Source organism: Rhinoraja longicauda, chromosome 4 (genome assembly GCF_053455715.1).
Source record: "Rhinoraja longicauda isolate Sanriku21f chromosome 4, sRhiLon1.1, whole genome shotgun sequence".
In the NCBI taxonomy this organism is placed as follows: domain Eukaryota; kingdom Metazoa; phylum Chordata; class Chondrichthyes; order Rajiformes; family Arhynchobatidae; genus Rhinoraja; species Rhinoraja longicauda.
The window spans coordinates 35,504,191-35,527,476 of record NC_135956.1 but is presented as its reverse complement, the minus strand read 5'-3'; the positions used below and the strand labels follow the sequence as shown (position 1 = coordinate 35,527,476).

The window sequence follows — 23,286 nt, the reverse complement described above, 5'->3', positions numbered from 1 at the left end:
AGCACTACAAGGATGGGTAATGACTTACTGGACATTTGATCATATCCAAAACTTAACTACACACAAAAACAAAAACAAAAACAACTAAAACCAACATTTGGGGTATACCTCTATAATATTTCATCACTACTTCTGGAGCGGTATGAAATCAAGGAAAATGAGATAGGACACGGAAGTAGGATACAAAGATCCGCTTTAAACGAATGATGGCCGTACGGGCATGATGTACAACATCCATTTTTCCCACCTTTTCAAAAATATTCCCAGTTGCAATCTTAAAGCAAAAGTTATCCTTTCCATTATAAAAATATCATATACAATGTTAATCCAGTCATCCACATTAGGTTTTCCAGGTTTCAACCACTTCCTAGTAATAGCTTTCCTGCTGGCAGCACTTAAGATCTGGAAAAGATACTTATCTTTAATAGAAGCATTTTGTACTGGTAAAGCACCAAAATATAAAAACTCAAATTTAAATGGAATATCCATATAAAAAACTTTTTGTAAAACTTTATGAATCTCCTGCCAAAATGGGATCACTGATACACAAGACCAAAATATGTGAAAATGGTTTGCCTCAAGGCACCCACATTGTCACCAGCATGAAGAAGAATTTGTGTAATGCCTTTTTTGAACTGGTGTAATAAAAAACCTAATAAGGGTTTTCCAGCAAAACAACTGCCAAACATTTGAACTTGAAGTTTTCCATTGTATCTCACATAAGCTCTCCCAGGTTTCTTCCTTTAGAACCAGATTACCTTCCCTTTCCCATTTCTGTTTTACATACAGTGAGTTGCCTTTTCTCTGCCGTAAACCCTTGTATAATTTTGAGATGGTTTTCTGTTTTGAGCCTCCATGGTAAGCATCAATAAATACATTTAACAAAATATTATCCCATTTTACTTCTGCACATTCCTTTTGTATTTGATCTATATAATGGCGAATTTGAAGGTATCTATAGAAATCATCATTATTCAAACCAAATTGCCTCTTCAGATTCTCAAAGCTGTTCATAGACCCCTTATGTAAAAATGTGCAACATGATGTCAAACCTTGAGAACTCCATCTTTTAAAACTAGTGTCCTGTCTTTTTGGTACAAAACCTGGATCAAACGTGCACCATCTCAAAACCTTCACAGCATCCCTCAGATGATTTTGGGTAACGACCTTATTCCATACCTTAAGTGATAATCGAATCCATGAGTTTCCCAAATTAATTAACTTATTTGTTAACTCCTTATCTCCGATTGAAGCCTGAATCGGAAATTCCTCTGTTATAGCAATCTCAATCTCCTTCCATCTAGCACAATAGTCGGGGTTGCACCAATAAATTAATGTTCTCAGCTGAGCAGCTGCATAATAGTCTTTCAAGCACAGGAGTGCAACCCCACCTTTATTTTTGGTCAGTTGTAACCCCTGGTATCTGATTCTTGGTCTTTGTCCCTGCCAAATATACCTCGAGATATGTTTATCCCATTCTTGAAATTGTTGGTCTGATATATCTAGTGGAAGTGATTGAAAGAGATACAACAGCCTCGGTAACATAACCATTTTGACCGATTCAATACGAGATCCAAAATTAAGATAAGGTATTAGGTCCCACCTCCTAATGTCTTCCCTGATCTTATTGTTCAATGGGAGGTAGTTAAGCAAGTGCAGTTTAGTCAGATCTATTGGAATGTTTATTCCCAGATATCTCATGAATTCAGCATCCCACCTCAAGTTAAACTTTTCCCTTACTTTTACTGAGGGGCTATATTTGAAACTAAGAATTTGTGTTTTTATAACATTTAACTTATAGCCAGAGAAGGATCCATATTGTTCCAAAACATAAAATAACTGTAACAAAGACTGTTCAGGGTCTGACAAATACACCAATACGTCATCAGCAAATAAGGAAATCTTTTGTTCCCCTCCTTTCATTACTATTCCTTTGATATTATTATTCTGGATAATCCACTGACTCAAAGGTTCGATAAAAACCGCAAATAAAAGGGGGCTGATTGGACATCCCTATCTTGTTCCTCTTTCTAGCAAAAATGGTTTTGAAACTACTCCGTTAATTTTAATTCTTGCACTTGGGCTATCATAAAGAGCCTGTATTGTTTTAATAAAAGTATTGTGAAATCCAAATCTATCTAAAGCTCTAAGCAAAAAAGACCAATTTACACAATCAAAAGCTTTTTCAGCATCTAACCCCACTAGGACTGCTTCTAAGTTAAATTTTGTTATGTGGTCAATTATGTGCAATGTCCTTCTAATGTTGTCGGGTTTGTCTCCCTCGAACAAACCCTGTCTGATCCAGGCTAATAATTTGTGGTAGCAAACACTAATCGTTTGGCTAGTATGTGAGTAAAAATTTTGTGATCCTGGTTGAGTACGCTCACTGGCCTAAAATTACTGCATACAGATTTATCTTTTCCCTCTGTCGGAATCAATGAGATTACTGCCTCCTTCCAGGAGGGGGGTATTACGTTCTCTTTGAGAACCCAATTGAAAGTACGTTGTAACGTAGGGACCAATGAGTCCACCATTACCCGGTACCATTCTGAAGGGAACCCATCTGGGCCCGGGGCCTTATTTGGTTTAAGATGTACTATAGCAGACCTAACTTCTTTCTCTGTTATTTCAGCTGCAAGGGACTTACTCTGTTCACTGGTCAATTTTGGCAAATGAATCTCCTTAAAGAAATCCTCCATTTTCTCCCCACTGATTTGAGGTTGTAAATATAATCTTTTGAAATATATATCAAAACAATTTTGTATTTCCTTCAATTTATAGTGTGTAAAATTAGTTACAGGGTGTTTTATTTTATGAATTGTATTCTCTGCCTGTTGTTTTTTTAGTTTATCGGCTAATAATTTACTGGCTTTTCCTCCCCCATCATAATATTTCTGTTTTACAAAAATCAACTTTTTTTCTATATCTTTTGTATAAATATCATTTATTTCATTCTCTTCACAAGTAGTTCTCGGATTTTTTGATCATTTGTATCCTTATGGTTTTGTTCCAGTTGTTTCAGTTCCACTTGCAGCCGCTCTAACTTTTCATGTCTAGCTTTCTTTATGTGAGCACTGTATCCTATTATCTTGCCCCGAAGTACCGCCTTACATGCATCCCACAGTATCAGAGGTGAAACTTCGTCATTGTCATTTAGTTCCAGATACTCTGTAATATCGTTCTTAATCTGTTCTTTCATATGAGTCAGTACATATGTATTTAATCTCCATAAAGTGTCTCTTTGATACCGATCAAGAAGTAGTTTTAAATACACAGGACTATGATCTGAAAGGTCCATGCTCCCCACCTCGCAGCTTACAACCCTATGAAGGTCTTTTCCAAAGGTAAGAAAATAATCAATCCGAGAATATGCCAAATGTGGATTAGAAAAATATGTGTAGTCTCGTTTTGACAAATTTAGTTCTCACCATACATCAATTAATCCAATATCATTCATTGCCAAATTAATTAATTTATTTATTTATCAATTTCGGCTGAGCTATATGAACATTTGAAGAGTCCAGTTTAGGATTTAATCTAACATTAAGATCCCTCCCACAAATTAATACTCCCTGGGTTTCAGATATTATCAAATCAAACACTTATTTAAAAAAATTTCCAATCCGAGTTGGGAGGAGCGTAAATATTTAACAGAGTAACCAATGAGCCGCCTAAATTACCTCTCATGAAGATAAACATAGCACAAAAAGTAAGGAAATTTGTGTTTGGTAGATTATTTCTTTGTTGTAACAATGCTTCTTGGCAATAAATCTTATACCTTTGGAAAGCCTGTTTATTTCCCTTTTAAATGGTGCCACATTTGTAAGGAACATGCATTTGTGGGATGAGCAGCAGAGCTGAGTATATGGGTTGCGCCCATGAAAAATGTGCCAAATCTTCTCTGCCAAGGCCAAACAGCTTATTCTGCTGCTGCTATTGACTCTTGTTTTGAGCTTCTGGTACCCCCAGGTGCTGACAATCAGGTGCCTCGTTGGCTGACTTGCGACAAATGTTGGTTGAAGAATGGGATGCCATCCTACAACAGTGTGTGACCAGGCTGGTGACCGGCATGAGGAGGAGATGCCAGGCTGTTGTGGCTGTGTATGGTTCTTCCACACGCTACTGAGGCTCCTGTTTATTAAATGAATAAATTGTTAAATTGCCAATATGTCTTGTTTCTTCAGACTTCAATCATCCAATCCACCAAACAACACCGAACAAGAGTCAATGGCAGAATAAGCTGTTTGGCATTGGCAGAGAAGATTTGGCAGATTTTTCATGGGCGCAACCCACATACTCAGCTCTGCTGCTCATCCCACAAATGCATGTTCCTTACAAATGTGGCACCATTTAAAAGGGAAATAAACAGGCTTTCCAACGGTATAAGATTTATTGCCAAGAAGCATTGTTACAACAAAGAAATAATCTACCAAACACAAATTTCCTTACTTTTTGTGCTATGTTTATATCTCCCCTCTGGATCTCTCTTTTCAAAGGTGGGATCAAAACTTATATTGCTAGAGATTAATATTGCCACCCCCCTCCTATGACCAGCACTATATGATGAGGAGTACTGATGTTTAAAGCCCAGTCGTTTTAGTTTAGCATGCTCTGTTTCAGACAGGTGTGTTTCTTGTAGAAAGGCCACCTCGACTCTATCTCTCTTTATTTTGGTTAATATCTTGCTTCTCTTAATAGGATTGATAAGGCCATTCACATTATAAGTTACTATTTTAACTGCTTGCATTTAGTGTCCAATAAGTAGAAGAAATAAAAGTATATAAACCATACCAGCTCCAGTATCCATGCACGAAACAGCCCCCAAAAAACAACTACAGAACAAAAACACAATAATGACACTAAAGTAAATAAACGGACTTTCAACTGTGGGGTCCTGATTTTGACCCTATTAAAGCCCTGATGGTGAGAGGGCTTTGAGGTGTTGCCTCTCCCCCTGACAGGTGGGAGAGGGCCGTCTTCTAACGGTGGCTCTTCAGTTCCAAAGCTGTCCATCTATCCGGCTACCCGGTTAGAAGAGCCCGCCCGACATATACGTAATATCCGTGTTCATAGCCTATACCATGCTCGTTTAATGTAACGAGTAAAAACAAGGCCTTAAAGTCTGTCCTCCGATGGGAGACGGGTCCTGAAACTCCCCAACATCAAAACTCGACTCACCCGCTTCCTTTGGTCACCTCTGCCGTTCGAATCTTTCGATTCAGTTATTATCCCAAGTCCTGGCGTCTAAAAGCCTGTAACTTTCCCTTGAAATCCACTTTCCTGACCGTTCTCTCCCGGTTCCCCGGTCTCCCGGCACTACGCCAAGTGAGATGCTGGATCCGCTCCAAAAGGGACTCCGGGTGTTTGATGACCGACACCGGGAGTCCCCTCTTCGCCATATCCTCCGTCGCCTCCTCCGCCGATCCATATACCACTGTTCCCTCCTGGTAGAAAACTCTTAACTTGGCCGGAAATGGAGTTTGAAATCTGATTTTCTTCTCCTTCAGGATTCTTTTCGCTTCGGTGTATTCCCTCCGTTTTTTTAACACATCTGGCGCATAATCGTGATCCAGGTTAACTCTCTTCTCGAGGTATTGAAATCCTCTATTCTGCCAGGCCAGTCTAAGCAGCTCCTCTTTCATCCTGTAACTTGACAACTTGGCCACCATGGACCTCGGTCGGGCATCCCCGGGCGGCTTCGACATCAGAGCTCGGTGCGCTCTCTCTACCCGTAGTTTAAAGGCGGCCGGGAGCCCCAGTCCTTCCCGCAACAAACTTTCCACAAAATCCGCCATTGACGGGGAGTTCTCCTCTGCTCCCTCTTTAACTCCCTGAATTCGGATATTTTCACGTCTGGAGCGGCTATCTATATCCGTCAATTTGGCATCTAGGTATATTTGGAGTTGCAGCAGCTCCGTCACCACGTCCTCTGCCACCTGTAGCCTGTTTTCAGCCGCGTCAATCCTCTCTTCCGCCTCCCCGATTCTGATGTTCGTCTTAGTAATTTTTTCCCGAATTCCGTTCAGCTGCTCACTATTGTCCTTTCTAAACTCTCTCAACTCTTTCAATATGAGGCTGAGGTCCGCTCTCTCTCGTTCCTTATCTGGGTGCATTTGCTTATCATCGTCCTCCCTTGCACTGCTAGCTGAGGAGGCTCGGCTAGCCCCTTCCCCCTCACCATCGAAAAACTCCATCTGCGTCGACTTTTTACTCTTTCCTCTAGGCATAATCCTGACCCACAATATTTACTAAACTGCAACAAAAGTTTTGGAAATATTCGAGTTGTAGTGGGTAAATATTAACTCAAAATGTCGGGAGCTCTTGCCCTAATCTGCCATCTCGTGGCTCGTTCAACCGGAAGTCAGTTCATGAAGGAATTGCTTGTCATCAAAGCAGTTGGTTTTGTTGAACATTGTGAATAAAAAAATTGAGGGGAAGGGGTCCATGAGGTTAAAACAAGATTTAATTGAAGTGGACCGAGGTAGGACAATAGTAGAAATAATACTCAGTATGCACATTTGCATGCCACGTTTGTGATGTTCAGGCAGGACTAGAGAGTGTCACTTAAGCTTCGTGCAGGTAACTTTGAAACTGATGATTAAGCACTGTAGTGAAGGTATCACAAAATGCTGGAGTAACTCAGCAGGTCAGGCAGCAGAGATGCTGCCTGACCTGCTGAGTTACTCCAGCATTTTGTGATATCTTCGATTTGTACCAGCATCTGCAGTTATTTTCCTAAGCACTGTAGTGAGGCTAACAATGGCTCTGATGCTACGGCCCCCAAATAATGTTATGTTAGCTCTGGACTTCAGCAAGGGCGACAAGGTGGCGCAGAGATAGAGTTGCTACCTTACAGTGCAAGAGACCCTGGTTTAATCCTGACTATGGGTGCTGTCTGTGCAGAGTTTGTATGTTCTCCCTGTGACCTACATGGGTTTTCTCCAGGGTGCTCTGGTTTCAGCCCACACTGCAAAGACGTACTGGTTTGTGCGCTAATTGGCTCCATTAAATTGTCCCTAGTGCATGTAGGATTGTATTAGTGTGCGGAGATTGCTGTCGGCGTGGACATGGTGGGGTGTAGGATCTCTTTCCGTGCACCTCGGGGATCAGTACTGCAGCAATGCGCTTTGTCAACTACATCAACGATTTGGATGAAAATGTACAAGGCATGGTCAGTAATTGTCCAGATGTCACTAAAGTAGTTGGTTTTGTGGACAGTGAAAGGTGGTTATGAATCAAGAATTACAGTGGGATCTTGATCAGCTGGGCAAATGAGCCAAGGAAATGGAGTTTAGTTTTATTCAGATAAGAGTGAGATGTTATATTTTGGGAAGTTAAATCAGGGCAGGACCTTCACAGTGAATAGTGGGGGCTGAGGAATGTTGTGGAGCAGAGAGATCCAGGAGTACACAATTCCCGAAAATGGCGTCACAGGTGCATTGGGTGTAGATGGGGACTTTTGGCTTGGTGGCCTTCTATTAGCTGGCCCACCAACTCTATTACAACTATTTTTAAACATTTCACAGAAAACATGATATGAAATGCACTTTATGCATGATATTTTAGCCTCTGCTTTAATCAATCAAAAATAATAATTTTAATACAGACATTTTAAAAATAATTAAAGAATTGTATTGCATATATATATATAAAAGATTCTATGCTGATTACCTTGAAGACTGCAACAGCACCACTCATTTTAAACATGCAAACTTCAGAGGTTGATGTCTAATTACCTTCATTATAACAGAGAATGATCATTACCAAAGTGACTGTCTATTCACAAAACCTAAACTGCTGAGTGTATGCCTTTAAGCATCACCGTCAACCAGCAACTCTGGGGAACATGGATAGGTGATGTTTTGGGTCAAGAGCCTTCTTCAGACTGATTGTCGGAGTGGATAGGAAAGCTGAAGAGGCAGGACAAAATGTGGCGGGTTAACATAGCCGGGGGGGGGGGGGGGGGGTGTGGGTTTGACAAGTGGGTGGTTGGAACAAAGGCCAGAGATACGAACAACAGATGTGATGCAGATTTGAAGAGTTGTGGATTGTGAAACCGGAGGGAGGAAAGTAGTGTGGGGGGGGAGGGGGGGGTCGTGTTAAGGGGAGAAATGGATGGGGTCCAGGTGGAATGTAGGGGAAGGCTTGCTAAACTCTTATTTTTAGATTTATCATTTCAATTAATCTAGCATCATAACTTTTTGAAAAGTCCGACACATGTAGGTTTAATAATTTGCAATGGAATAAGTGTTGGTTGATTTCACTCAGACATAGCTTGCATTTCATTTTTGTTATTTTCTACCAAAGGAATCATCTTGGTTCAAAGAGGATCAGAGAGGATTGCAGAAAGCCATTCTGCGGCAGTATCAGACATAACTTCAAATGAGCTTTCAGCTCAGTGAAGCTGCAATCACATGACAAAATACTAACTAAACACCAAATAAAACCATAAAGTAGGAACCAAATGATCCCACAATTCTTGGATCAGGTTATTTTTCTATAGTTTGCCAGAATTGGTGTAAATAGAGGCGGACAATGAACCAGAATTCATAAGCTAAGTGTGAGGCTGAAGTCTTCACAGCGATGTTCAACCAGAAGTGGAGTGAATCTTCCATCTGAGCTTCCTCTAAAGATTCCCATCATTGCAGACGCCAGTCTTCCTCCTGTTCAGTTCATGCCTTGTACTATCACGAATTGGCTGAGAGCATCAGATACGCAGGTGGTATGGGACCAGGCACATCCAACAATCAAGATTTGCCCTCCAGAACCATCCTTCCCTCTAACCAAGTTGCTTTTGCACTAGGGTTTCCCAGCATTCCCAGCATTGTAGGATATATCATCTCCACAAAATATATATATGATATATCATCTCCACGAAAAGGGAAAATCGAACCTGGCTTTTAAAAAAAAATATTATTTCAGGATCTGGGCATGACTGACAAAACTGGCATTTATTGTCTATCTCTAATAGCTCTTGAAAAGCATAGCTTGTTTAGCCACTTGGGGGATATTTAGGAGTGAAATACGTTGGGTCTGGTCTGGAATCACATGTGAAAGTTTCCTTCCCAAAGGCCATTAGTTAATCAGATCAGTTTTCATAAGTCTATGGTTATCATTACCAAAGACTAAATTCTGGAATGTTAACTGAATTTAAATTCCACAGCAGGATGAAAACTAGGCTTCTGAATTTATAATTTAAACACAGAATACCCAATAGATGCTTGATTACATCCATCCTGAACTACCATTCATTCAGCACCAAGGCTCCAGCTGTACTCTTTCTGGTAAGTGGAAGGTATTCAATCTCAACCATATTCACATCTACCCTTTATAAACTTTCACTTCAAATTTGCTGAAATATGCAGCTCTGATTGCCATAGCCTCTTTGATCAACACAAATGTTGCTTAAGAAATCCTTGGTATTTTGTGAAAGGAAATTTTTTTTAATTTTGAAATGGTCCCACAAAGGCAAACCTTTATTTTTTGGCAAAAAAAAATGTATTTTAAGTTAATATTTTGAATGAGCTGTTATTTTGAAATCCATTAAAATGTATTGAAGACATTGTTTTAGTAATGCCAATTATGTTCCTAAACAATGGGTTTGTTAAAATTTGACATTGTCTGCTTTATGGTTTGCCTAAACATTTTCCATTTTCTAAAGCTGCTGCAGTCAGAAAGTGACTGATCAGGAAAATACAATGACAGGAAAGTTCCCACTGCTGTGTGAGTGCAGTGGCTCAGCTCCAATCAGTGTTTGCCATTGATCACAGCGCAGAATGTAGGTCAATTTAAAGTGGAAACCCACCCACACAGCATTCTGAATAGGCAAAATATTTAATGAATATCCTCAGACTGCCTGAAAATTTGTCATGCTCACTTTGATAATCAGCCATGTCCGTTCAGATTAATCTTGTCTGAAAAGAACCTGGCTATTAAAACATTACTGCATTGCTTAAACAATATACCATATTCTGTAATTTGATGGTAACATTGATTTATCTTGCCACAATTTATTTGTCTGAAATGAAGTTCCAATTAAGAATTTTTATATTATTTATGTTTTATTGGAAGCATTTGTGTAAGAAAAACATGACAATTTTGTAGCTTTATGAACAGCTTCAATTTTAATCAATTAAAAATTTAAGTGGTTAAGTAATAGATGTTTTCACGTGTACTGTCAATGTTTAAATAATTCACAAGTAGAATACAGTTAATATAGGTATTAACGAAGTATTTCCCTTCATGATAGCATTTCTGGAAGCAAATACTGTTAACCAAGTTATTTAATAGGATCGAAATCACCTTCAAAATGAACAGTGTGCAGTTTTAAACGAGGATGAGAGATGTATTTAACAGTTAATATCGAGAGGTTATGTCCAAATGAAATTGTTCCACCTTATTTGTGGAAACTATGTTGAAGTCTGGTGCACTATTAAAATGACAGGCAGCCATTGTATTTGTGCAGCAGAAAGAAAGTTGTCATTGCAAATCTGAATCTTCTATTTACGTTGTACAGATCCAACGCTGATTTTCTGGTACCTTTGATTCCAGAGCCTTTCTGGATTATCCTTTTTGCCAGACCAACAGAGGTCATGGCCTCCGAGGGGAGTCAAACGGTACTGGAACAATTTGCCTAGGCCGGCCACGGGCCGAGATATTGGCCGGTAAAGTTGGCTTGGAAGTCGGCTATGGGAACGGATCTGCTGTCTCCGGCCGGGCCGATGTTCCAGAGCCCTGGCCGTAGAGAACAAATTCAACCCGCCGATCAGCGCAGAAGTCCGGCTGCCTCACCTGGCCGAGGCACCAGATTTTCAGGGGGATTTCCAGGGGGGATTTCAAGTGTCTTCTTGTAATTTTTGTCCGGATTAAAGGAGGTGCTGGACCACCAGTTGTCAGAAAATTAGTGGTAGATTGTTAATAAATGCTAATACCAATTAGTTTGTTGGCAATGCAAATCAATTTTAGATACAGTGTCCTGTAGTGGCACGATGTTTCAGTTAATACTGCAGCACAAGCACAACACATTAAATTGTGTGATTATTTCAAATTGAGCACAATTAAATAGTTATAAATCAGTCCACTATGAATATTAAATCCATGCCCACATAAAAATGCAGTATGATTGCAATGAAGGAACAAGCTTACTATTAACATCCCACAACTTAGATTGTTGAAGCTACAATTGAGGGTCAGGATGAAATTAACCGAGAAGCAAGTCTATTTCAAGCACAGGATCTGCTACAATGAATGTGGTGTTCCAAATAACTGTGAAACCATGAGTAATATTCCCCCTGGGATAATTCAACGGTCTGGTAAAGACCCACCTAAAATCATTATAAAAGGATTTCTGTGTGAAGATCGACACACAAAATGCTGGAGTAACTCAGCGGGTCAGGTTGCATCTCTGGAGAAAATGGATAGTTGATGTTTTGGGTCAGGACCCTTCTTCAGATGGTGTGAAGAATTGCTTTTAGATTGGGGTTTTCAGGATTCAACAGATGTGGCTTTCTCCAGTGTCCCTAGAGCAATCTCTGTACTTCAAGTTCTCCATATTTACAGCCCTGACTGCCTTTGTAATATTAGAGCAAATAATAGAACACTAGAAGGACCCAGCAGGTTAAGCAACATCTGTGGAGGCAAATGGGTAAGTCAACAACTTGGCTTGAGCTTTGTATAAGGAAAAAGAAAGACTTCCAGTATCTGACAGTTTGAGGGTGTATGGGGGTTGGGAGTGATGCTGGTTGGTAGAATATACATGGACCAGATGTGCAGGAGATGATGTGCAGATGATCTCGGTGGAGGGCAGAATGGAAGAGTTGAGCAAAAGGAGAATAAAACTAGGTGGATGGTGAGGGCATGCAAGGATAACATTGGGATTGTGGGTTACTAAAATTGGAAAATTCAATGTTCTTGTTGAACATTTAATTAGTTTACAAGCATGAGGTGCAACTTTATTCAAATATATAAGATCCGAAGGGGGCTAGACAAGGTAGATTTTGGGATGTTTCACGATTGGGGCATAACAACAGGGTCAGTCATTTACATAGAAATTTCTGCTTGCAGGGTGGTGAATCTCTGGAAATTCTCTGCCCCAATGGATAAAGAAAGCTGTATATTTAAAGTTAAAGTGGATAAATATTTGATAAATGGAGGAATAGAGGATTCTAGAGAAGTGGCACAGAAGAGGAGTTGGAGCCATCATGGATCAGCCATGATCTTATTGAATGGTCAGGCCGACTGATGACCAACTCCTGCTCCTTTTTTTTGTGCAGCCGGCACCACCCAGCTGTAAAAAAACCCTTTGGAACATGTGCAAGACACAAGTTACACTCTCGCTGTTGTTGGCCATAGCCTCAAGGGGCCAATCAAACCCCACCGCTCTCTCCTTATCGGGTATCCAGAACATATGTTATTCAGGCTTAAACTATTGGACTTTCTAAGAACTAAAGGTATTTTATTTTTAAACTTTACTTTCTTTTATATTTCAGGTTTCCATTTTTTCTCTTTCTGTAAATGATTCCTTCTCAGATTTCATCTGTTCTTTGTATATTTCTTTGATCTGATTAGTTAAGGATATCTAGTTGCTCTCCAAAGTCACTCAGTTACTGCTCTATTTCCCTCCATTAAACATTATTTGCTTGCACTATTAGCTAGCTGCTTCCCATGCAAAAAAATATGTAAACTAATACCTGCTTCAGCAAATCTATCCAATGACAGTCACTATTAGATACCATAATGCAGGAAATAGTTGGCCAGTGTAATTACTCATTGCTTTAGAAATATTCATTTGACATTTATTTACTTTAACATAGAAACATAGAACATAGGTGCAGGAGGAGGCCATTCGGCCCTTCGAGCCAGCACCGCCATTCATTGTGATCATGGCTGATCATCCACAATCAGTAACCAGTGCCCAACCTCCCCCCATATCTCTTGACTCCACTCACCCTAAGAGCTCTATTGAACTCTCTCTTAAATTCATCCAGTGATTTGACCTCCACTGCCCTCTGTGCCAGAGAATTCCACAAATTCACAACTCTCTGGGTGAAAAAGTTCCTTCTCACCTCAGTTTTAAAGGCCTCCCCTTTATTCTAAGACTGTGGCACCTGGTTCTGGACTCCCCCAACAATGGGAACATTTTTCCTGCATCTAGCTTGTCCAGTCCTTTTATAATTTTATATGTCTCCACAAGATCCCCTCTCATCCTTCTAAACTCCAGTGAATCTTCTTGTTCACCCAACAAATTGGGAAGTGAATGTGCCATTTGGGGATTAGAAAGCACACCTGTCAGGCTTACTGTTCATCAACAATCTCTGCATTATTGCAGATTCTGGACCATTGCTGAAGTTCAAATATTTAGACAATGAACAATAGGTGCAGGAGTAGGCCATTTGGTCCTGCGAGCCAGCACCGCCATTCACGGTGATCATGGCTGATCATCCACAATCAGTACCCCGTTCCTGCCTCCTCCCCATATCCCTTGACTCAGCTATCTTTAAGAGCTCTATCTAACTCTCTCTTGAAAGCATCCAGAGAATCGGCCTCCACTGCCTTCTGAGGCAGAGAATTCTACAGATTCACAACTCTCTGGGTGAAAAAGTTTTTCCTCATGTCTATTCTAAATGGCCTACGCTTATTCTTAAACTGTGGCCCCTGGTTCTGGACTCCACCAACATCGGTAACATGTTTCCTGCCTCTAGCGTGTCCAATCCCTTAATAATCTTATTTGTTTCAATAAGATCCCCTCTCATCCTTCTAAATTCCAGTGTATACAAGCCCAGTCGCTCCATTCTTTCAACATATGACAGTCCCGCCATCATGGGAATTAACCTCATGAACCTACGCTGCACTCCCTCAATAGCAAGAATATCCTTCCTCAAATTTGGAGATCAAAACTGCAAACAATATTCCAGGTGTGGTCTCCCCAGGGCCCTGTACAACCGCAGAAGGACCTCTTTGCTCCTATACTCAACTCCTCTTGTTATGGAGGCCAACATGCCATTAGCTTTCTTCACTGCCTGCTGTACCTGCATGCTTACTTTCAGTGACTGATGTACAAGGACACCCAGGTCTCGTTGTACTTCCCCTTTTCCTAACTTGACACCATTCAGATAATAATCTGCCTTCCTGTTCTTGCCACCAAAGTGGATAACCTCACATTTATCCACATTAAACCGCATCTGACATGCATCTGCCGACTCACCCAACCTGTCCAAGTCACGCTGCATCCTCATTGCATTCTCCTCACAGTTCACACTGCCACCCAGCTTGATTACCGATCGGTGGCCCTCACCTCGGTTGTCATGAAATGCTTTGAGAGACTAATCAAGAACCGCATTTGTGCCCTCTTTCCTCGCAACATGGACCCACTACAGTTCGCATACCATCCGAACAGATCCACGGATGATGTGGTCTCCCAGGTTCTGCACACCGCTCTCTCTCATCTGGACAGCCAGAAGGGGGGCTATGTGAGGATGCTATTCATTGACTTTAGTTCAGCTTTCAATACCATAGTCCCCACCAGACTTGCTGAGAAGCTGCTGGAACTGGGGCTTAACACTCCTCTGTGTGCCTGGGTCCTGGACTTTCTCACCGCCAGGCCCCAAGCGGTCAGGTGGGGGAACACACATCTAGCCTCCTCACCCTGAACACAGGATCCCCCCAGGGTTGTGTCCTTAGCCCCCTACTGTACTCCCTGTACACACATGACTGTAGCCAGATTCAGCTCAAACTCCATCATCAAGTTTGCTGATGACACTGGTGGTGGGCCGGATCTCCGACAACGATGAGAAGGCCTACCGAGAGGAGGTGGCTGATCTGGCACTCTGGTGTCGGGACAATAGCCTCCTCTTGAATGTCAAAAAAACTAAGGAGCTGATTGTGGACTTTAGAAGGGCTCAACATTCAAGGACGTACACGCCACTGGAAATAAATGGGTCTACTGTTGATAGGGTGAGCAGCTTTAAATACATGGGAGTCTACATCAAAGAGGATCTGACATGGACAACACACATTGCCGCACTGGTGGGTAAGGCAAGGCAGCGCCTTTACCACCTCAGACAGCTGAGGAAATTCAGAGTGTCTCTGAGGATTCTTCAATGCTTCTCCTCTGGGCCTGTAGAGAGCATCTTGTCTGGCAACATCACAGTCTGGTTTGGGAACAGCTCTGCCCAGGACAGGAAGGCCCTGTAGAGAGTAGTGCGTTCGGCAGAACGTACCATGGGAACTACACTCGCCCTCCTGCAGGACCTATACATCAGGAGGTGCAGATCAAGAGCAAGCAAGATTATGAGGGACCCCTACCACCCCAGCAACGGACTGTTCCAGCTGCTACGGTCAGGCAAACGCCTCCGCTGTCATGATGTGAAAACGGAGAGGATGAGACGGAGTTTCTTCCCGCAGGCCATCAGGACTGTTAACTATTATAACTCCAGGGACTAAATTTTCTTTTCTGTATTTAAATTTATATGCTGTAATTGTAAAAAAAAATTGCACAATCCGCAGGCATTGCCACTTTCATTTCACTGCACATCGTGTATGTGTATGTGACAAATAAACTTGACTTGACTTGACTTTGTGTCATCTGCAAATTTGCAAATGTTACTTTTAATCCCTTCATCTAAATCATTAAAATATATTGTAAATAGCTGTGGTCCCAGCACCGAGCCTTGCGGTACCCCACTAGTCACTGCATGCCACTCTGAAAGGGAGCCGTTAATCCCTACTCTTCGTTTCCTGATGGCTAACTAATTTTCTATCCATGTCAATATCTTACCCCAATACCAAGTGCTCTAATTTTGCCTACTAATCTCCTATGTGGGACCTTATCAAAGGTTTTCGGAAAGTCTAGGTACACCACATCCACTGGCTCTCCCTTGTCCATTTTCCTAGGATCCTAGGAAACTAGATTTTCCTAGTTACATCCTCAAAATTCCAAAAGAGTAGTCAAGCATGATTTCCCTTTCCGTAAATCCATGCTGACTCGGACTGATCCTGTTACTGCCATCCAAATGTGCCGCTATTTCATCTTTTATAATTGACTCTGGCATCTTCCCCACCTCTGATGTCAGGCTAACTGGTCTATAATTCCCTGTTTTCTCTCTCCCTCCTTTCTTAAAAAGTAGGATACGATTAGCGACCCTCCAATTCACACGAACCGATCCTGAATCCATAGAACATTGGAAAATGAACACCAATGTGTCCACGATTTCTAGAGCCACCTCCTTAGGTAACCTGGGCTGTTGCTTTTAAGATTGGCAAGTGTCATTTCTTGAACTTCGCCTTGGGTTATAATAGGTTAATTGCTCTTTGGCAATTGCTCTTAAGTTCTGAATCTTAGCAATATGCAAACTATAGACATTAAACCTCTATATTTTCTCTCTTTTTGCATTTCTGTACTTTATTTTATTCTTGCCATTTTTTTCCCAAAGTTTGGTTGCCGAGAATGACGATTAAGAATGAAGAATATCGCAACAATGCATGATGTGTACATTTGCATATATTGCATTTCCTCTAGTTCCATCTCATTGGAGCTGAATAATTTTGAAAACTCTTCTTGAGGCTGCTTCCCACAGCCTACATTATAAAACTTAAGTGACCATTTGTATATGGAGGTTGCTTCTTGATCCTATCTGCATATCTATATATTTATTTACAATGTTGGAGAATAGAAGAATAAATTGAGTTCATGAACCTGGCCTTTGCAAAAACAGTACATGCTGACATTTTCATTGAAGCTCTTGTCCAATATGAAATGTGAAAAAAAAGTAAAATAAGGACAAATGCAATATGCGTGAGAATACATATTGTGCTCCTTTTACCCACTCATTTTAATCATAATCCCTGTATCTTGTAAATACTAGAAATGGCCAAGCAAATTTATGCACAGTAAGGTTTTAATTGAATAGTTACTCCACATTCTTTATAGTATTCTCTTTTAGTGAATGCTCAATCCCTTGTCAACTTCTGCAGAAAGGCTTTTGATGCTGCAGCATATGGTCGAAGCTAAAGACTGCAGTGAATCTTTAACACAGTGTTGTGGTCACTAGCACTGCCAATGGAATGAACTTTTGAATAACGTGGTCATATATTATTAAATACCATTTTCAAAATTGGCAATTATGTATAAATCAGAATATGTCAGGAAAGGTCACAGCTGATTCTGCACATAAGGACAGTTCTGTTAAAGATCTAATCAACCCATGTTATGGTGTTTTATTAGTTTAACCAAACATCGACTGTCCATTTCCGTCCACAGATGCTGCCTAAACTGCCGAGTTCCTCCAGTAATTTGTTTAGACTGGTGGGGAGCGAAGGGTTTCAGCCCCCTCTCTCCCCCCCCCCCACCTGCAATCAGTCTAAAGACGGGTCCCGACCTGAAATATCTATAAATATTGTCCAGAGATGATGCCTGACCCGCTGAGTTACTCCACCATTTTGCATCTTTGATTATCTGGGTATGTGGCAGTGTGTGAGCTCGCCTCCATCTTTTTAAATATTCTGATAGAGAAAAGTCCATTCAGCTTGGACTTTGAGTAACTTTTGAAACAACCATTGGGGAAGAATGTGAAATTATGATAACAGAAGTAACAAAAATGAATCTGATTTGAACGTTGGTTTAAGACCAAATGATGTCCAAAATTGGAATGAATAAAACATAAATTTCATTTGATAAATTGCTGAGAACATTTACAAGATGGTGTAATGAGCAATAAAATGACAGTTGGAATTTGAGATCGGAAACTGCAAAGTGCGGGGGGTATTGGTTAAAATAATAACCAACAACCTGGAGCTCAATGCTCTCAAGACAGTGGAACTAATTGTAGACTTTCGAAGAGATCCTCCTCCCCTCCCCCCACTCACCATCAACAACACCATAGTCACATCTGTGGAGTCATTTAAGTTCCTTGGAGCCATCATCGCCAGGGACCTTAAATTGGGGGGCCACCATCGACTCCACAGTCAAAAAAGCACAACAGTGGATGTACTTCCTGCGGCAACTGAGGAAACACAATCTGCCACAGGCAATGGTGGTCCAATTCTATACTGCTATCATTGAGTCCGTCCTCACCTTCTCCATCATGGTCTGGTTTGGCTCAGGCACCAAGCACAACATCCAGAGGCTGCAATGGATCGTTCGCACAGCTGAGAAGGTTGTTGGCTGCAACCTTCCCCCCCCCCCATTGACGAACTGTACATTGCAAGGGCGAGGAAGCGAGCGGGCAAGATCACCTCTGACCCTCACACCCTGGCCATAAACTCTTTGAAGCACTTCCCTCTGGAAGGCGACTCCGAACTGTCAAAGCAGCCACAACCAGACATAAAAACAGCTTTTTTCCACAAGTGATATTTCTACTCAATAACCAAAGTCTGTAGTCTCTTTTTTGCTCTGGTTTATTTTCACCCACATGTTTAGAACGTAATGGTGTATCCTTATTGTTTTGATGTGTTTCTGCTTTATTCTTAATTGTTAACTGTATGTTTGTGTTGTCATTTGTGAGCGGAGCACCAAGGCATATTCCTTGTATATGCATACTTGGCCAATAAACTTATTCATTCATTCATAAAAGTTCAGTTAGAAAACTAGGTTAGGGCAGGATTTGGAGATGGACATTCACAGGACATGGAAACCTAAACTTAAGATGCTTTGGGATACGTGACAAGAGATATGGAATAATAAAACAAAGCATTGAAATCATATTTTTCTTAAATCTTAGTGTGGCTAAATTTGGTGTAGTGTGCAGATTTAAGGCTCTGCGCCATTAGGTTAATGGTTTAGAATGCTTCCTTATCTGTCAAAATGCATATATCTTGTTTTACAAAGGGGGATTGACAAAAGTTTTTAAATTATCAATTATGTGGTACCATGGATATAAATATGTTATTCCCGGTTATTGAGTTTCAGAAGACTGGATATAGAAAATAAATGTAAATTATGGCATAACAGCGGTAACCATTTTATAAACTTTTGATTCAATGTTGATGAACCAGATATCATCTGGCAATAGATTAGACGTGATTGAAAAAGATGGATGATGGTTGTAGAAGTTAGATTTAGCTCTTAGGGCTAAAGGAATCAAGGGGACTGGGGAAAAGCAGGAACGGGGTACTGTTTTTAGATGATCAACCATGATCATATTGAATGGCGATGCTGGCTCGAAGGGCCGAATGGCCCACTCCTGCACCTATTTTTCTATGTTTCTAATTTGACCACATTGCTGTACTACGACCTTATAATACGAATATGCAACCAGGGTGAATGGCTGTGCATAGAGCAAAAAATAGTTAAATATCCAAAGCAGAGGTTGCATTAGGGCTTGGAACCAGAGCAATTAAATGCACTTGTCAAAGCTCAGAAGCCACTGTATCTTGGGATGTCGATGTGTAACAAAGCAAGCTATTGAGTACAATTAGGTTGGATGCACATGATTGGTTGGCTTCTTAAAACACCAAAGTGTGATTGCTTGTGTAGGAATGAACTGCAGATGCTGGTTTAAACCGAAGATAGACACAAAAAGCTGGAGTAACTCAGCGGGACAGGCAGCATCTCTGGAGAGAGGGAATGGGTGTCGTTTCGGGTTAAGATCCTTTCATCAGACTCGTGGTTAGAGAAAAAAATGTCCATATGAGTGTTTGTGCAGGTGTGGAATATTAGGTTTGGTATTTTAGAATCAATAAATCTCCAAAAATACTTGCACTTGATCCTGGTTTTTTCCTCAACAATGCGTTGATGCAGGTCTTTCCCGTTTTAAAAATCCAATAATCTGGCACCTTTGGGACTGTTGTAGAACTAGAATAGCTGATTTCTGGATGATTGGATATTACTCTGATTAATACCCAAACATAATATCATTTTTTCTAAATATTACCCAGAAATATAATAAATCTTCCAACAATCAAGTGAGTTTAAAGGAGCAGGAAACAATCAAGCACTCCAGGAGTAAACTACTGAGATCCTGTCCCCTGGAGCTTTGGACTGCAACCCTGGCCCTGTCGACCCTCCAGACCTCTGCTGGCTAATAGCCTGCATTCACTTTGGCGTCCTGCTCACATTACACACTAATAAATGAGAAGATACTGAACCATCAGGAATTCAGCAGAATTAGATGCAGGGTTGTTAGAGTTCAAGCTAGAGAGAGAGTTTCACCCATGTTTATGTTGTTTTTTTGGCAACTGCTAGAAAGTGATTTTTTTTAAACATTTGGCATGCAAGAATATTGGGTTAATATTTTACCTATTTTTCTTTTTCATTATGTTGCTGTGCTTTTCCATTATTTAAATATATACATCACAGCAAGCATTTATGGAAATTAAAAAATATATAAAGATCTTGCAAATTTTTGAGGCTTTAATTAATTTTTCATCGCATATTTTGGTATTATAAACTTAATAAAGTTCCTGGGAAATTTCCCTGCCATGAAGCATTCTTCATGCCTTCAAAGTGAGTATTGATTTTGGAATAACACACCAAATGGATTTATTCTTAAGTTAAGGGCTGTCTTGAATAAAGATATTTAGAGTGATTTGATTGAAATTATAATTTCCATGCTTCAAGGTATGATCAAAAGAATGCAAGATATTTCATCATGATTATGGTTTGCACTGCTTCCATTAACCACTCTGAATATAGGTAGATAGGTCACACGCTATGACAATTGCTTGTGTGCCAACTTGACACTGTTAAATTGGTACGTTGAAGTTCCACTGTCTACTGAAGTGTTACATTCAAACTAAATCACTGAATGAAGACACTCCTTCCATGTAAGGTAATGCTATCCTGTCATAAGGGAAAAGGGTGCAAAAGAAAAAGGCAGATGTGAAGGACAAAATTATGCCATGATGAAAGGGCAGAAATATTTTCCCAAAATTCTGAAGTTATGAGTAGTATGTTGGATTGTGACTAATGCAAAATCATTGTTATGGTGATTAAGAACGGTGGCAAGGAAAATATTTACAATCACATTATTAACTCGCCTAAAGGCACTGTAAATTGCAGGGTTATTAAAAACAAATCACTGCAGGATTAACTTAGTGGGTCAGACTGCATCTCCAGGGACATGGATTGGTGAAGTTTCATGCTGGGACCCTTTTCAGACTGATTGTAGTGGGGGAGTGGGGGGCAGGGGAGAAAGCTGGAAAGGATGAGTGGCAGGACAAAGTCTGGCAAACTATGGGTGGATGGAGAGGGCGATTTTGATAGGCAAATAGTTGAACAAATGCCAGAGATGTGAAAGACAAAAAGTGAGATAACAGCTGAGGAAACACAATCTGCCACAGGCATTGACGGTCCAATTCTATACTGCCATCATAGAGTCTGTCCTCACCACCTCCATCATGGTCTGGTTTGGCTCAGCCAACAAGCACGACATCCGGAGGCTGCAACGAATCGTTCGATTGCCTGAGAAGGTTGTTGGCTGCAACCTTCCCCCCATTGACGAACTGTACACTGCAAGGGCCAGGAAGCGAGTGGACAAGATCATCTCTGACCCCTCTCACCCTGGCCACAAACTCTGTGAAGCACTTCCCTCTGGAAGGCGACTCCAGACTCAAAGCCGCCGCAGCTAGACATAAAAACAGCTTTTTTTCCGCGAGTAGTAGCTCTACTCAATAACCAAAAGTCTATAGTCTCTTTTTGCTCTAGTTTATTTCATTCACATGTTTAAACTATAATGTCTTATTCTTAATGTTTTATGCTTTATTCTTATTTGTTTACTGCATGTTCATGTTGTTACTTGTGAGCGGAGCACCAAGGCACATTCCTTGTATGTGTTCATACTTGGCCAATAAACTTATTTAATTCAATTCAATTCTCTATATGCAGCTCTATAGGAGTTTGGATAGACCGCATTTGGAATACTGCGTGCAGCTCCAATCACCCTATTACAGGAAAAATGTGGAAGCTTTGGAGAGGGTGCAGAGGTGGTTGCCAAAATGCTGCCTGGATTAGAGGGTTTCATCTACAGGGAGAGGTTGGATAGATTTGGATTGTTTTCCCTGGATGTCAGAGGTTGAGGGAAGACTTGATATATGTATGTAAATAGGAGGCGTAGATAAGGTAGACGGTCAGAACCATTTTCCCCATGATGGAAATGTCCAACACTTGAGGGCATGGGTAGAAGGTGAGAGGGGGAACATTTAATGGAGATGTGTGGGGCGGCTATTTTCCCAGAGTATGGTGGGTGCCTGGAAGGCATTGCTACGGGTGGAAGTGGAGGCAGATACAATAGTGGCTTTTAAAGGGTTATTAGGCAGATATGCAGGGAAGAGAGAGATATGGATCATGTAGGCAGATGAGATTAGTTCAGCTTGGCATCATGTTCAGCACAAAGATTGTTGGCCAATGAGCCCATTCCTATGCTGTATTGTTGTATGTCACCTATCCATGTTCTCCAGAGATACTGACTGACCCCTTGAGTTCCCTGTCTTTGTCACAAATTCCGAATAATTTGAGTACTTTCAAAGTCTCCTTTTTGCTACTTTAGATTTCCAGGTCATAGAGGGAGAATGCATAAAAACGAGTCCATGTGGCCACCCTGTTTATGCCAATGATCAACCACCCATTTACACTGATGTTTATTAAACCCCCCCAATTTTATTTTCTTCACATATTCTCTTCAATCCCTCCAGATTCTATCATGCTCCAACGCATTGGGGGGGGGATTTACAATGGACCATTAATTTAGCAACCCGTAAGCCTTTGAAGTGGGAAGAAACCAGAATGGTTTTGGGTAATCCATGTGGTAACAGGAAAAATGTGCAAACTCCACGCTGACAGCAATGAAGGTCAAGATTGAACCTGGGTCTCTGACACCAATAGGAACTGCTTCGATAGCTGCGTCAGTGTACTCTGTTTTATGCTCTGCTTAATTGAACCACTGGTTTAAATAATTGAGTTTAGTTCTAGAGTTTGTGGCAGTGAGCGTGGTTTCAACAAAAGGAGCATAAATGCGATGTTTGGGAATCTGAACATACGGAAGTATTGAAGGATAATTCCACAAATATTTAGAAGTGTAAATGATTGTATAGCTTTGCCTCCATTCTGCTCATGTTTTGGAATTGGTTGTGGGCCTTGTCAGTCCTGTTCAAAGTAATTATAATGACTTTCTGATGGAAAATAATGTGAATTACATTGACGATAACTGAACAATAATAAGTTGCCTTCTCTCTCTGGTGTTGAAGTCCTGAAAGGGTTAAGGAAAGTAGCACTTAAACATTCCTCTCTCTGGTGCCCCACCTCATTTAGTAGTATTTGGCAAGGATCCTGTGAATTGCAATTTCATTTGTATT

At 40.8% G+C, this 23,286-nt stretch overlaps 1 protein-coding gene across 6 annotated transcripts in view; it reads left to right on the top strand.

Moving 5' to 3' along the window:
- Positions 1-23,286, top strand: part of LOC144592691 (focal adhesion kinase 1) — a 359,949-nt gene that overhangs the window by 127,155 nt on the left and 209,508 nt on the right. The gene's annotated exons all lie outside the window — the stretch shown is intronic.